The following is a 9,680-nucleotide window of genomic DNA, read 5'->3' as shown; positions in this document are numbered from 1 at the left end:
GAAGTTCTACCCAAATATGCTGAACTCAACTTTCATGTCTAATCACATCAATCCAATCCTTTACATTGATTTAAACCAAAATTGTCAACACCAGCAGGGAGTTTCATGAAGGTTCACTTTTTGCCAAATTGCTGCCAGTCACAGGACAACTGTCCAGCACTCTGAGGTAATATCCTGCATGAAGGGCACTATAGTTTCCTTACTCCACACGCCTCTGTTTACTTAGCAGTAAGTAGGAACCCGGTTGTTCATCAATTGGCGAATCTCTTTTCCGGGATTAATAACCCTTTCCCCCCAAAAAAGTAATAATTTGGTCACTCAATCCATGACTGTTTCTGGGACACTGCTATGTGCAATTGGCTGCTGCATTTTTGTCCATAAAATATACAGCCAATTCGCTTTACAGTATATTCTGTGAAGCGCTTTAAGACGTCTCGAAGACGTGATAAGGCGCTATATCAAATGCAAGGATTATTATTATTATATAAATGCAAATTGTTGTTGCACTGTTATTGTTATTCTGCAAGTTCTTTCAAGAGTGAGTTACACTGTTTAATGAATTCTTTTCAGCAGTTTCTTTGTTCATTAATTTCTGAATTATCCACTTGCTGACTGTTGATTATTTTTGAGCAAATTCAATTTATTTTTAATTAGCAATGTGCTGGAGAGTTTAAATAATTGAATTCCCACAGTTTCCTAGGTAATATTTGGATAGTTTTGAGTTTTTGTTTGCTTTCAAGTGATATATAACGTTATAACCGAGTGTAGAAAGTCTTCTTATCAGGAATTTTACTGAGTTAGCGATTCCTTTCCACAGTTGTAACCGTGAGCAAAGACATTCTTTAGAAGTATTCACGTTTCAATGTATTTGGGTCAGAAGGATCGGAATGCTCACCAATTGTAGGAGGGGTAAAAGTACACAAATAATAACAACTATCATTTTTGCATTTGATATATCACATCATTTGCCTTTTAAGTCAGTAGGAAATCTCAAAGTGTTTCACGGGATTTACTGAAAACTGCAGTGTCTGTATTCTGTAGGTAGCCAATTTTCACATAGCAATGTCCCCACCATAGCTATGAATTGAATGATCAATTTTATTTGGGGATTATTAGCCAGGAGATTAGGAAATCTCCCTCCTCTTTTTGAATAGCGCCATGGAATCTATTATTATTTAACGTGCATCAGAACAGCATAGCACCTCCAACAATGAAGCACACCCCAGCCCTGCAATGAGTGCCATCTTAGACTATTCAGTTCCAAGGCCTCACATAAGGCTCGACTACAGAAACTCCCTACTTGTCAGCCTCCCCAACTCTTCCCTCCACAAGCTGCAGATCATCCAGAACTCTGCAGCTCATGTCCTCTCCTGCACCCCATCCGCGACCCCATTACCCCCACCCTCGACAAGCTCCACTGGCTCCCCATCCCTCAGAGGATAGAATTCAAATGCAAACATTATTTTTGTTATTTTATATTCACTATCATTTTATTGTTCATTTACTTTATGGCTGTTTGTGTGACATTGCTGTGCGTAAATTGTCTGCTGTGTTCAACTGCTACAATAACAACAAATTACATTTCTATAGGCCTTTCATGTGGAGAGGATGTCCTAAGGCACTGGGATACATGACACACCTGCACACTATGACTGTGCGCTACAAATATACACTTCACAATAAAATCCTGCGGAGTGCTTTAAGATGATGTGATAAAACACTACATAAAATGTAAACATTATTATTATTATGAAACCAAAACTTTCCCGTGAGGCTCTCTCTGTCACATAACTGCACCACATTTCCCTCAAGTCGTCTTATTTCGTTGGTCCTCTCAGAACTCACATCTTCTGAACTTATATCATTAAATTCAACAACTATGTGGAATTAAATAGAGAGTGAACTTTCTGAACAAGGGATTTATGAAGACAAATAGAAACGTAATGCTGAGCAAGACACAGATAAGTCTTTTAATTGGGATTTAAATTACTTCATTCATCAAGTCATCCTCTATCAGAAAACCAATCAGGGCTGGATTAAATCCTTCAAATCAGAGAAGACATTCCTTTTCAGGGAATGTCCTCATTCAATTATGTTCTCATAAATGAACTGTATCAGGTCATTGACAGTGTGCCAGTAATGCTGATGTGTAATGTGTCACTCTGTGCCAGTGTATAACATACACAAAATTCAACTAATTCAGAAGTCCGCCGCCCAGATTGTCAGCTGTACAAAACTCGGTATCCTCATCACACCGGTCCTTGACAGACTCCACTGGCTCCTAATTATTGAACGGATTGATTTCAAGATCCTCTCACCCATTTTCCAATCCCTTCATGCCCTCGCAGCCCCCCCCTACCTTCTAATTTGCTTACCCCCCCACTCCCTCACCTGCTGCTTCCACTGGGCTAGCTCTGCTCCTGTTGGTCCCTCGTCCCCTCCACTTCACCATCAGTGGCCATGCCTTCAGCTACTACACCCCAAAACCCTCTCCCCCAATCCCTCCGCCTTGCCTTCTCCATCCCCACTTTGCCCCCTCCATCCCCACTTTCAAATCTCACCTTCTTTTTTGATGATGCTTATAGTAACCGCCACCGTCCCTCCCCCACTGACTCGGGATCAGTCCCCGCCACTGTCAAGTGCTCCGGGACCCTGAGCCCCCGTGAAGGGCTCTACGTAAATGCAAGTTGTTGTTGTTGTTGTAATGTCTACAGTGTGCTATCCTGTATAGTGTCACACTGTGTGAGCATGTAATGTGGTTCCGTGTGCTGTCTTGTAATGTATCACACTGTGCTGTTGTGTAATGTATCACTCTGTACCAGAGTGTAATGTGTCGCAGGTACTTCTCTCTTTTTAAATCTTAGTCAATGAGCGCACTGCTGAGGTGTCTGACCGCTTCAAGTAAAATAATAGACTATACATTTGATCTGGCAACTTTAGTGGAGTCCTGTAGCTCAGTGGTTAGAGCACTCGCTTTGCAAGCGAGAGACCTGAGTTCAATTCCAGGCAGAGGGCGAAACCTTGGGCAAGTTTCCTTACTCCACACGCCTAATAATAATCCCTCCAAAACCCAAAACAATAATAAATTGATCATTTTCAATCTACGACTGTTTGTGGGACATTGCTGTGCGCAATTGGCTGCCGCGTTCGCCCACAAATAATCAGTCAATTCACTTTACAGTGTGTTCTGTGAAGCGCTTTGGGACGTCCTCCCGACGTGAAAAGCGCTATATCAAATGCAAGGATTATTATTATTATTAATGGTGGGTATCCCAAAAAACTTTACAGAATTTACTGTAAAGTGTAGTGACTTATAGTCAAATGCGGCAGCCAAGTTGCACCACAGTAATGTCCCAACAATAGCCATGAAGTGAATTTTATTTGGGAATTGTCGGCTAGGACAACGGGAGAAACTCCCTTCTCCTTTCAACTCGTGCTTTGGGATGTTTGACATCCACCTAAATAGGCAGACAAGACCTCAGTTAACTTCCCTTCCGAAGGACAGCGCCGCAATAATGCACACTCTGCAATGCATTAGCCTAGAGACTAAATTACTTCAAAGTTCCAAACTATGTGGAACCGTCCCTTGCTGCATCCTAATTCCCTTTGAAAAACCCCAAACAATAATTAAATTGGTCATTTTCAATCTACGACTGTTTGTGGGACATTGCTGTGCGCAATTGGCTGCCGCGTTCGCCCACAAATATACAGTCAATTCACTTTACAGTGTGTTCTGTGAAGCGCTTTGGGACGTCCTCCCGACGTGAAAAGCGCTATATCAAATGCAAGGATTATTATTATTATTAGTTCTCATTGCTCCATCATGATTCCACAGAAGGAGGTGATTTTATATACAGTATAACAGTGCAGAACAAATTGAGCTAAATGTTTTAAAAATATGAAATCAAAATAATTTATTAATTTATAATTTAACAATATTTTTTGGAAGATATTGAATACTCAGCAATCGTTCTGTTTCAGATCACCTGGATATTATATTACCGATACACTGGGCATTAATACTGTGTGAAAGAAACACTAGAGTGTGCTGTAGGTCAATAGCAACACATGCAGCTCTTACCATCCTCTACTACCCTCTACATGTCAATTGTGGTAATTACACATATGAAGTTTTTTTATTGTTAATAATAATCCCTCCATTTGATACAGAGCCGTTCACGTCAGGAAGATATCTCAGAGTGCTTCTCAGAATTTATTGTAAAATGTAGTGATTGTACATTTGCAGGCAAATTGAGCAGCCAGTTTGCACACAGCCATTTCCAACCACAATCATGAAGTGAATGACTATTTTTTGTCTGGGGGATTGTTGACCAGGACACCAGGAGAAACTCCCTTCTATTTTTCAAATAGCGCCATGGGATTGTTAATGTCCATCTGAAAAGACAGACCAGACCTCGGTTTAACATCTCATCTGAAGGACAACACCTCCAACAAAAGCAGTGTCCTGCCAGTGCTGCACTGGAATGTCAATGTAGATTATGTGAGTTCACAGTCCCAACATAGGACTTGAACCAGCAACTTTCTGACTCATGGGGAAGAATACTACCAACTGAGCCAGGCTGTCAAATTAGCCTTCAAAGAGCCATATCTGAAATAGAGATTAGCTTGAAAATGTAGTCACCAAGAGTGAAGGTCAAAGCCCGAAGACACAATTTATGGGGTACAATTTGGACGGTTCGCTCACCCTCCTCCCCACTCAATCACAATGGTTGGGCCCAAAGTGTTGTTTTTTTAGGTAAGTCGGTATCTGTTGAGCTCCAGGCCAGAGCTTGCTGTGACTGGCTTTGGTCCAACCATTATCATGTGGGTGTGGAGCGGGGGAGAGAATTTTACCAAAGGATATATTCAAACATTAACTGATCTTATTTTTCAACAATTTCTCAATGCATTTACATACTTTTTTTTACCCCAACACCCTTAATTATTCTGCACTGCAACAAAAGTTTAACCCGAGTGTTTTAACTTTTGCTCACTTTATAGAGGTAAGAACTATTCATTGTATTTGAATTTAAAGAAAGCCACTGGACCTCATTCGTGGATCTCCATTGTATCCATAAGACACATTCCAACTCATTCTGTTTAACCATTCATTTGGATAGCATTAGATAAAGAATTCAGGTAGAGTGCTGGAAATTACTAGAACTAGTATGCCTGATCTCTATTCACATGGAAAATTATAGTTACATAATGCCAAATCAGAAACATTTTCAGCACAGATGGAGGCCATTCAGTCCATCAAGTATGGAATGGCTCTCAAAACAAGATATTCATTCAATCCACTGCCCTGCCTTATCCCCATACTTCTTTAATAATCCTTTGATATAGCACCTTATATTGTCTTCAAGACGAATCAAAACACTTCACAGAATTTACTGTAAAGTGAATGGACTCTATATCTTGTGGGAGAATCGCAGCAGCCAATTACACACATACCACACACACATTCGTGGATTTTGTTTTGAAGGAAATATTATCCCCGGAGAACCAATCTGCCAATCAACTCACAATTGATTGGTTCCTACTTACTGCTAGGTATACTGAGACATGTGGAGTAAGGAAACTTTCCCAAAGATTCGCCCTGCCTGGGAATCAAACCCAGATCCTCTTGCTTGTGAGGCGAGCGTCTAAGCTACAGGACTCCTTGAAGCCTCTATCTTACATATTCCCGCCTCCTTCCCTCTTCAAACTTACAATGGACTCTGCTTCTGCCATCTTATTTGACAGGGCATTCAACAGCCCAACAACTCTCAGAGGGAAAAAATCTCCTGAGCTCTCCTTTCACTCTTCTTGTGATTATCTTAAAACTTGTGTCCTCTGGCCACTGACTCTCTGACCCCTACCATTCAGGATGGAAAAGAGCTTTGCAGCCTTCCCCATCCTGAATCAGAAGCCAATCAGAAGACCGAAGAAAAGGGCTCCAGTCAGCGCCTCCTCACCTCAGGCGCTGACAGCATCACCATCCATGGTTGCACACTCCACCTTGCTAAGCCAGTCCGGAACCTTGAGGTCTTGTTTGACTCTCAACTATCCTTTCTACCCCAAATCTGTGCCATGACCTGCTCTGCCTTCCCCCACCTCCGCAACATTGCGCGGCTCCGACACTATCTCACAACGCAGGGTGCCGAAACCCTCATTCACGCCTTCATTACATCAAGGCTCGACTATGCAAACTCATTGCTTGTCAGCCTCCCCAACTCTTTCCTCCACAGGCTGCAGATCATCCAGAACTCTGCAGCCCGTGTCCTCTTTTGCACTAGGTTCCACAACCCTATCACCCCCATCCTTGCCCAACTCCACTGTCTTCTCATCACACAGAGGATATAGTTCAATAATAATAATAATAATCCTTGCATTTCATACAGCGCTTTTCACGTCGGGAGGACGTCCCAAAGCGCTTCACAGAACATACTGTAAAGTGAATTGACTGTATATTTGTGGGCGAACACGGCAGCCAATTGTGCACAGCAATGTCCCACAAACAGGCGTAGATTGAAAATGACAAATTTAATTATTGTTTTTGGTTTTTGGAGGGATTATTATTAGGCATGTGGAGTAAGGAAACTTGCCCAAGGTTTCGCCCTGCCTGGAATTGAACTCAGGTCTCTCACTTGCAAAGCGAGTGCTCTAACCACTGAGCTACAGGACTCCACAAGATTCTCAAGATCCTGGTCCTCACCTTCAAAGCCCTCCACGGTCTTGCTCCCTCTACCTCTCCGACCTCGTAATCCCCTACCATCCTGTTCGCTCCCTCCGCTCAGCGGGCTCCAGCCTGCTTAACGTCCCCCACCTTGCTTGCCCCACTATTGGCGGGCAGGCTTTCCGCCACTCTTCCCCCACCCTCTGGAACTCCATCCCGCAGTTCCTCTGTCTCGCCCCCTCCCTCGCCACCTTTAAGACCAGTCAGCAAAACAACAACAACAACAACAAGATTCCATTTATTCAGCGCCTTTCACGTCGGGAGGACGTCCCAAGGCGCTGTACAGTTGGGTCAGGACCCAAGCAGGGGGAAAATAGTCAGGGTGAGGGGAGGGAAGGGAGGGAGCGAGGAGGGGGTAGAGAGTCGAGAGGGGAGCTGAAGGCAAGGTCAAAGAGAAAGGTCTTAAGACTGGCCTTGAAGGAGGAAAGGGAGGAGGTGGCGAAGGCACTGGGGGATGGAGTTCCAGAGCCTAGGGGCTGAGAGGCTGAAGGCCCGGCCACCGATGGTAGGGCGGTTGGGGCGGGGGATGTGGAGCAGACCGGAGCCAGAGGAACGGAGGGTACGGGCAGGTAGGTAGGGGGATAGTAGGTCGGAGAGGTAGGAGGGTGCAAGGCCGTGAATGGCCTTGTAGGTGAGGATAAGGATCTTGAAATCAATCCTCTGGGGGATGGGGAGCCAGTGGAGGCGAGCGAGGGTGGGAGTGATGTGATCGCGAAGCCTGGTGCGGGACAGTACACGAGCTGCAGAGTTCTGAATGACCTGCAGCTTGTGGAGGGAGGTGCCGGGAAGGCCGGCGAGGAGAGAGTTCCCATAGTCCAGCCTTGAGGTGATAAAGGCGTGGACCAGGGTTTCAGCAGCGTGAGGGGTGAGGTAGTGCCGTAGTCTGGCGACGTTCTGGAGGTGATGGAAGGCGGTGCCAGTTGTGGCGCAGATATGAGGGAGAAAGGACATCTCAGGGTCGAACAGAACCCCGAGGTTCCTGACTGGCTTTGAGAGGTGGAGAGTGCAGCCTTGGATGCTGATGCTGTCAGTGCCTGAGGTGCGGAGGCGCTGACGTGAGCCAATCAGGAGGGCCTCAGTTTTGCGCACGTTGAGCTGGAGAAAGTTATCTCTCGTCCAGGACTTGATGTCGGACAGGCAGACTGTCAGGACATCGGTGGTCGTGGAGTTGAGGGTAGAGGAGGAAAGGTAGAGTTGAGTGTCATCCGCATACATGTGGAAGTTAAACCCCATTAGAACATATTGCCTGATAAACAGCACATGACGCAATGTCAAGACCTGGGACCATTTAATGCCTGAATCACCCCCCCACCCCCCACCCCCCATCCCATTGCCATAGTGATGGATCTTGTTTACGCCAACTGTTTGCAAGTACAGTACTCGGGAGTACCTGCTGGGTGAAAATCAGCGTGGGTAGATGTGTTTTGATACCAAGTGTAGTGGTGCACGGTGTCTGTAACAAATGTAGCAGAGTGTCTGCCAGCAATGTTAAAAAACATTCCTGCAGATAAAACAAATATTCATTGATCCATGTTGCCTCACTCAGTGATGTGCAAAGTTGTCAGTATCAGGGGACTGTAACAATATTAAATAAATGATAAAGCAACATAGATTTGGGAGGCTGCCTTGTTAAGTGGCAGCAATTTTGCTGCGGGTTCAGACCTAACGCCAAGTCTCTAAGATCAATGTCCAGTCTGACACTCAAATGCAGTGCTGGAAGTGGGCTGCATTGTCAGAGATTAATTGTTCAGATGAGATGTTAAACTGAGGCTCAGGCTGCCTGTTTTAGTGGATGTCAAGAATCCCATGGCACTATTCCAAAAGACAAGAGATTGTCTCCCGGTGTCTTGGCCAACAAAACCTCAGAGAAAAATGGTCATTCACTTCGTGGCTGTAGGTAGGACATTGCTGTGGTCAAACTGGCTGCCATGTTCCATAACAAAATAGAGTAAATCCTGAAATGGCTTCCCTTTGTGAAAAACACCATATAAATGTGAGGAATTTTTTTAAAAAAATTAGAAACCAAGTAAAACATAAGGACTAGCATTTTAAAATAAATTCCAACAGATATTGAAATTGTGCTTTAACAGTCTCTATTTTCACAAACCCAGACCTGCCAGATACAGTACAGTACCGAATGTCACTAACTTGCTTGGGTTCAAGAATGTGACCCATTTTAAAAACAAACTCAGCTCCATATGTTCACCTGGGTTCGCAATCTGTGTTGATCTTGGCAAACCTTCAGAGTTTTGTTAATGTTTCCCTCATTGACAGTATTGTGCAATGTTCCATGCTGATGCTAATGCGCAAATAACTGCAGAGCTATTAAATATTTCGACCATTTTAAACCCAGTGATAAAGTGGTGAAAAATGTAACATTCTGTGACAGATTTGATCTGATAATTAAACGTTATAATAATCTGTTATATTACATACTGTCCCTCTATTGCAGAACCTCCACACCAGTTCTGTCCAGGTTCCACTGGTTCCCCATCACCGAACAAATTAAGTTCAGGATCCTCACAATCGTGTTCAAATCGCTTCACTTGCTGGCACCTCCCTATCTCTGTGACCTCTTCACTCCTCAATTGCTTACGGTAACCTCCCCACCCCCCGACTCGGAGTCAGGCTCCGTCATTGTTAAGCTCTCTGAGACTCTGCCCTGTGTGGAGGGCGCTATATTAGTGCAAGTTATTGTTGTAGTGGTAGCCAGCTCATGGTCTGCGAGCTGGAAGTGGCCCACTGAACATTTACACCAATCCAGGCGAGTTTGTTCCAAATCAATGCCTTGTTTCCAGTAACAACCGAGTGCTTTTAAGCACTCTGAGACATTAAAGCGTTCTGAGACCCTACCCTGCATGGAGGGCGTCATATAAGTGCAAGTTGTTGTTGTTCTTCTTCTTCTTGTTGAGTGGCGATGCCCATGGTGCAGATATAAATGAAGAAATATTCAATCAAGAAC

The sequence above is a fragment of the Callorhinchus milii genome, unplaced genomic scaffold, assembly GCF_018977255.1.
Source record: "Callorhinchus milii isolate IMCB2004 unplaced genomic scaffold, IMCB_Cmil_1.0 Scaffold2, whole genome shotgun sequence".
NCBI lineage: Eukaryota > Metazoa > Chordata > Chondrichthyes > Chimaeriformes > Callorhinchidae > Callorhinchus > Callorhinchus milii.
The sequence above is the reverse complement of the archived record's forward strand: the minus strand, read 5'-3'. Positions refer to the sequence as shown.